Genomic DNA, 7,957 nt, shown 5'->3' with positions numbered 1-7,957 from the left:
TTAATCAGGAAAGGAGTTCACTATGAAGTGTTAAAATTATATCGAAGCTAACAATAAAGTCCATGAGAGAAGAACACTTGTAGACAAAGGCTTGGGCCACAAACCTACAAGATGACTTTAACACGAGGCAAGTTGAAGCCCAATCCTTGAGTGAAAAGCTCCTGATGATCTAGCTCGTAACTTACCAAAAAGTCGCGAATCGTAAACTCCATAGTGCTAAACTCCATGTCATCTATCACAACGTTATTCCATGATTGATTTAACTGTAAAAGAGCCTCTGGGTACATTGACAACGCCTCACTCATTACCCAGTATTGTTCTATGGGCCAAAGCAAGGCTCCTCTCTTATTCATCATTCTTTGTATACGTTCGCAAACCTCCTTCGTCGTCTTTAAGACCGCTACCTTCCAATCGTAGTAGTCTTCGTCAAGCTCAACTTTAGGAATTGCACGGATCTCCTTAATCAATTGTTTCTTTGTTGTTCTTAACACAGGAGGCATATTTACTACAGCAGTTAACAATAGAAAAAGAATTAAATAAAATAGAAACAAGCAATAACACATAAGCAAATACTTACGACGCGGTGAAGTGAGATTTTCCCATCTTTAGCGTGTATGGGGGGGGGGGGGTCCTTGGAAAACATGGACGACCATCTCTGATACCATTTGTAAAGAACGCCCTAGACTAATACTTACAAAACATTCGCATAACATAGTTTATAAAAGAATACCATCCATTATTAAAGTCTCAGGGGGACTTATTTAAAACCATGCAAGTTGGCGCCACAAGTTTAAAATAAAACATAGGTTTTTATGCAAAGTTCAAAGAAACCAAATAAATTAAATAACAGAGTCCCACTGATAATTTAGGAAAGTCCCTTAAAAACAAAACATAATTTAAATGGCGTTCTACGTTGATCATTTTATCGTCCATAGGATTACCCCACGCCATACACCCCATGATGAAAGAACTCCTCACGTCACCACGCGTGCCATAGAGAAATCCTATTTGCTACCTGGAAGGAAAGTAAGGGGGGTGAGCTAAAAGCCCAGTAAGGAAGTACAAACAAATAAGCAAGTAAGAAAACAACAAAAACCAAACACTTACATTCATCTAAGACATCATGGTGCATCATAACGTAATCGTAACATATCATCATATCATAACATAATCGTACATATCATCATATCATAACATAACGTAACATATCATCATATCATAACATAACGTAACATATCATCATATCATAACATAAATGTGACATATCATCATATCACAAACATACAGCATACATGATGAGCATGGAACGCTAGTTGTCCATGTCACCCTATGAGGTAAACAGGAGATCACTGGTCCTTGAATAACCTCGGCGCGTCCGCCCTAGGAGTCACGTCTCAATGTCCTTAGTAACTCGTTCGATGTATCTGACATCGAAATCTGTTTGATGTATCTAACATCGTATTCTGTTTGATGTATCTAACATCCATACACATATCACATTCAACATATCATCACATTATGGCATTCATAATTTCATAACAGTTCATACATATAACAACCTTACCATTCATAGCATAAAATCATAGAATCTATCTAACTTCCTTACCTCAGGTCCAAGCTAAGAATTCCACAATCTTTCAACGAGCCTATATCATAATCAAAATAACATTTCTTAGGTTCATAAAATTACTATTTTGCCCTTCCATACAACTCATGTGTGCATGAGCCATGCACTCATGATAACAGTTACACTAAACATGCAATTATCGCCAAAAAGAATAATGCCCGTTCTACCTATTTTACTAACATGATTGTTTTATAAAAATCACATAGTTGAATAATAATCATGATTTTGGATGTAAAAGTTGATTTTCATGTAACATGCATACGTGGGAACATTGCGTAATAAAGACGTTTTCAAAAACGATAATTCTACATTTCTTGCTTTTATTGTTTGAAAATCAATAGACATATTACATGCTTTATTTTTCTTATAAATTTCTAAGTTGATTAAACTTCTCAAAACTTTATTTTATTTTAGCTCAAAAATAAAATATGTGACATCTCCATTAATTAATCTCAAATTACAAAGAATTAACCAAAAAGCTTGGATTTAATTAAAATGCCTATTTTTAATATGTCCCTTTTAAAGATATATTTTATCATTGTGTTACATAAATGATGTGAAAAATATATTTTTAGTGTGGAAAAATACATTTTGATTTAAATTATTTAAGACTTAGTTTTTATGTAGCAAAATCCCTATGTGACAAATTTAATAACAATTTTAACCTTTTTTTAAAACAAACTTTCAGCCACCATTTATTTTTTTCAAAAGTCACAATTAAATAGAATCTAAATATTTTTCTCAATAAAAATAAAGGAAAAATCATTACTTATCAAAATATGTATTCATACCATTAAAATATCATTTTTCAATATTACCATAACTTAGGAAAAATAATTTATTCCAAAAACTCATCAAATTCATTTTAGTGACATTTACTTCATATTTTATTACAAAAATTCCAGCAATTGTTTTTATCATTAAAAATCACCATAATCAATTTAAAAGCTCATATTTTCTAAAAAAAATCAATAAAAATTCTGTAGGTAATTAATCGAGTAAAATATCATAACATGAGACTTAAAATCCCCTTTTTAATTTCATAAAAAATTAACATAACATCAAGAACATTACTTATGCATGCAACTCATCTTTTTATCAACTTTTACCCAATTATTTCCAAAAAAACAGCAAGCTTAATTCATCATAAAACTCAACTTTTGTCCCAAAAATTACATAAAATCATACATGTTTAAAATCTCATCATACTCTTATAATATGCATGATTCTAATATCACTAACATATTCACATGAATTCTTTTAAAACCATTTTTTTCTATTCCATTGAAAACCAACAAAACACTAACAATGACAATAACATATAATAACTCATAAGCACCATATTCACATATACCTTATATTATCCTAACATGTTTCTATCATGATTTTCATGCATCTTATAATTAAATCATTCAAAATATAACATGCATCTATCAAAATTTCATGGATCAAAATATCAAGATTGCCAATTATTATCTTACCCATATCACATAGGTCCTAAAACATGGATCTACTATATTGAAATTCACTCAACATCACAAAAATATCAAGAACATACCTAGGTATGCCTAGGCCGAAATCTCCATGCATGCATTCATAGATTATCACAATTTTTTTATGCATAACAAAATCAACATCACAACCCTTTTAACACAAATCATACTCTCACAATATACAAATCATATACACCAATCCTACCAAAAATCAACCATTAGCATCATCATCAAAACCTCATAGACAACCCACCAAAAACAATATAAAGGCTAAGAAAAGCCCATTACCTCTCTTGATTGTAAAATCAAGAACACAATAAGATCAATACCCAAACTCCACACCCTTGTTCAAGCCAAGGATTTTTATTGGAAAACCACCATGAGGAGAAGAAAGAACCCAAACACACAACAATAACACAAGTCAATAACATATTATCAATAAAAAGAGATTATACAAATAAGAAATACAAGAGGACATACTCTAAGAGGGGTTCCTCTTCACCTTCTCCTTCCTTCTTTCTTTCTTTCTTTCTTCCTCTCTCTCTCTCTCTCTACACGCCACTCTCTCTCTCTCTCTCTCTAGGTCACGGCAGCCACACAAGAGCAAATGGCTCTTCTCCTCTTTCATTTCCCCTTTATCATAATCCTCTCATAAAGCCTCCCCAACACAATAAGGTAAGTTTCCTTTTTCCATTTATTTTCTCTTAATTTCTCTTTATTTAAATAGATATAAAGGAATAAAAATGATCATGCCTATCCCCAAAATAACTATTGTCTTCAATTTTATTTATTTTTATTACTTAAAAGAAATCATTCCTTTCCCACTAGGTCACACGCCCAAACACTCTTCTTCCCTTTCTTTTCTTTTTTTTTTATAAATAAATAAATTAACTCAAATAAAATCTAAAATAAGGAAATATAAAATGTGTAGAAAATCTACACATGTGCACCATGCTACCATGCACTAGCACACACTAAATCACTAGGGTGCATTACTATCTATCATGCACCTTAGTGCATTCCACCATAGCTCACATAATTACCTCAATTGTCACACTTAATTAAAATGTAACACTAATAGTAAAATAAACATGTTACACAATTATTCACTTATTAAATTAATTAACCAAACAATTCTAACAATTAAATAAAATAATAAACAATCAAATAAAACAAATAATCAACCAAATAAAATAACAACACTTAAATAAAACAATTCATCACACTTAACATTTAAATCAAATAAATCACAAAAATTTTAATAATCTAAAAAAAAAATTTGGTGCACTACAGTGGGGCATCCTACTGATGCATGCCCCACACTTTAAGAGGATACCAATGAGCATGTAAATGCAATGGGGTGGTTCCCAGGGCAACCTAGGAAAATATATGACCCTTATGCTATAACTTATAACGAAGGATGGAAGGAACATCCTAATCTTTGATATGGGAATCAACAATATGTACCTACTAGACCACTAGAGTTTCCTTATCAACAAAGGCAACAACAAACCTATGCACCACAGCCTCAACATCCTCTTATCTCACAAGCTCCAGATCAATCAATGGCGGATATGCTAGAAACGTTAGTGGCCTCCAATATACAGACTCAAGTAATTCTTCAAAGTGCTCAAACATCCCTAAAAAACTTGGAGAACACTATGGGTCAAATAGCCAATGCATTAAGCCAAAGTGAGCCACAGAATCAAGGAAAGTTACCTTCACAGCCTGTTCGGAATTCAAGGGAAAACGCTAATGCTATCACATTAAGAGATGGTAAGACTTATGATCCACCTACTGTTCCATCAAGTTCAAATGATGCACCATTACCTCCTACCCAATCCGCCCAACAAGACAAAGATGAAACCACAACCACAACACCCAAACCTAAACCAACTATTCCCACTTATGTCACTACTCCTCCATTTCCTAGTCGTTTGAGAAAGACAAAGTGTGTATCCTAATTTTAGCACGAGTCTTTTACTCAGATTGTGTACAGCTAGCAGGTGACTGCAGGGAAGGAATAGCCTATAAGTCCAGGTATTCTCCACGTTAACATCACCATTCTCATGATGATTGCACGAGCTAGGGATGCATAAATTGAAAAGCGAGAGCTTGTAATAATTATAAGGCACGACCTCCATGATACAAGCTCGATGGTGTATTCAGCTCGTGGTAACTTGGAGATATGGCGTGTCCACGAATCCCCGAAGACTCAGATACTTTATACGATCATTTATGGCCAGCCTATGATAGTTAATGTCCCATATATTAGGAGATTATTTATTTCATGATCAAATCATATCCTAGTATAAATGTGAATATTTCATAATAAATGTAATATATACGCAAATCTGTGATTGACTCATGCGATTACCCAAACCTGTCCAAGGAATTTCTCTATAAATATTGAGAATATTGGACAGGAAAAAGGGACGATTATTCTAAAATACCGAAACTTTGTCAAAATAGAGAGAGAGAAATGGTAATAAAATAGACTCGTGGACTAGGTGGATTTTAACCACTGAACAACGTAAAAATACCAGTGTTCTTGAGAGTAATTTTCTTACTTCGGTTTACCATCAAGCACTAATTCAACCTTGTTATTTTCTTGATTCACTGTTGGCGAAAAACCGCGTCAATAGTTTGGTGCTTTCATTGAGAGTTGAGATTAGTGATTTCATCAAAATTCCCAACCAAATCTCATCATGGTGGTCACTCGCTCGATGCACGATAATGAGATGGAGCAGCCTGGTGAGCAAGGGACCCACCATAGCATTGTTCCAAATGAGCATGGCCTTGAAGTTCAGCAATGCCGGGGAAAGCAACCGGTGGGCCATGGAGATACTAGGAGTTTGGCGTCATTTTCGCTGAATCCAAACCCAGACTACTTAACTGCGGTAGAAATGGAAAACACGCAGTAAAGAAGCCATCTTGCTAGGGAAAATAGGCAAATCAAGAAGGTTTTGGCTCGGTTACCCCCTCTTGTAACCGACGTTAATGTCGGAAAGAGGAAAAGTGGGTCTCATAAGTCCCACATGAATAACCAATCCAAGCCAAGTCGGTCAGTCAGAACTGCCACCCCAAGTTATGTGCCCAAAGCACAAGATCACCGAACTGCTCAACCTGGAGGCCCTCCCAGGGGTCATGGAAAAATTAGTCGGTTGGTCAGAACTGTGACCCCAAGCTCAATACCACCATCGCACGTGCATGAGAATACCCATGGCAACCCACGAGGAGGAGCCAGAGCGGGCTCACAGAGACAAAATGTTCCGATCAATCCTCCTGTGTCACGATTGGATCGCCAGGCACAACGAGCTGGAAATGGTGGGGCAGAGCGACCGCGGGCTAATTTAGTTCGCCCTAATGGGACAATAATTGCCTCGCCAGTCAGGCATCCCCCATCACCCATAATACTTCTAACACTGCCTCGTTCCGCACGGGACATTCTTGTTCATGGAAACAGCCTGAGGAATCCTCCTCTATCTGTGCGGGACATTCCTGCTTATGGGGACAGCAGGAGAAATCCTCCTCCGTCTGCCCTTACTTATGTCCCGCGGACTCGTGTCAAAAGTCCAGATCCTCAGCCTCAACTGCGAGCAGTGAACTTTTCTAATGGACGTTATTGGACTGAGAGCCATCAAAGTGGTAGGTCCGAAGGCGATCTGAGAAATCACTTGAGTTCAGCTCAGAGTCTCCGATTCGATCCACAGCCTGATCTACGAGATCGTTTAAACTCGCAGAGAAGAAATTCAGCCCCAAATGAAGGAGTTAGCTCCACTCACCACGGGGGAGGTCCTTCCGAGGTACGTGATAACGGGAATGTCCCACAAAACCAAGCACGAAATTGGAGGGACAACAACTCGCCGAATGCATACGATAGGACGGGAGCTGTTGAACAGCCCCAGAATAAACAAGGAACCAGGGACCAAACCCTCGAAAGGTTAGCCCAGATGGAGGAGCTGATGAAAAGGCTCCTATCGAAAAAGGAGAAAGATGAGTATGATTCGGAGGATGAGCTCGAGCTGTTCGCCTCGAATATTGCGGCGACTGCAGATCCTTAGGGTTTCAGGATGCCACATTTGTCAAAGTTTGACGGAGATGGAGATCTATCCAACTACCTAGGGATGTTCAACACCATGATGATAGGCCACAACATCAGGCCTGAGCTAAGATGCTTAACATTCCCCTCGACTCTGATTGGGCCAGCTAGGAAATGGTTCAAACAATACAAGAGGCATTCAATCAGCTCGTGGAAAAGATTTTCCGCTGATTTCAAAAGAGCATTCAGGGCTTCTCAAGCATCTAGGATTAAAGCTAACTCTCTGGAAAACGTAAAGCAACAGCCCGGTGAACCATTGAAAGCATACCTAAGTAGGTTTGCCAATGTTGTCGCATGAGCTACAGATGCCGACGAGAGTTCTAAGCTCATGGCAATGAGAACGGGAATTCTTGTTTGAGGTGACCTGTGGCAAGAGCTGTGGAGGAAAATAGTTTGTACCGTTGATGAGTTCTTGAACCGAGCTCAAAGGTGGGTTAATCTAGAAGAGGCGCGAGCTTCCGTCGCAGGAACTAGCCAAGTCCCTGTCCAGCCTGCTGAAGAGGTAACAGACGTAGCGGCTGCGACTCAAACCGTTGCCCAGAATAACCAAGGGGGGAATAACAAGAGAAAGGGAAATGGTGAGGGCGACCAAAGCAGAACAAAGAAAAACAAGTCTGTGGAGAAATTTAAATCAGTATATACAGTATATACCAATCTCACGGATACTAGAGAACGCATCTTCTTGGCAAATTCTGCTCGCCTTCCGTGGAAGAAACCAGAATTGTTAAAGAATCA

This window comes from Humulus lupulus, chromosome X (assembly GCF_963169125.1).
Source record: "Humulus lupulus chromosome X, drHumLupu1.1, whole genome shotgun sequence".
NCBI classification, from domain to species: Eukaryota; Viridiplantae; Streptophyta; class Magnoliopsida; order Rosales; family Cannabaceae; genus Humulus; species Humulus lupulus.
Note: the sequence above shows the minus strand (reverse complement) of the source record.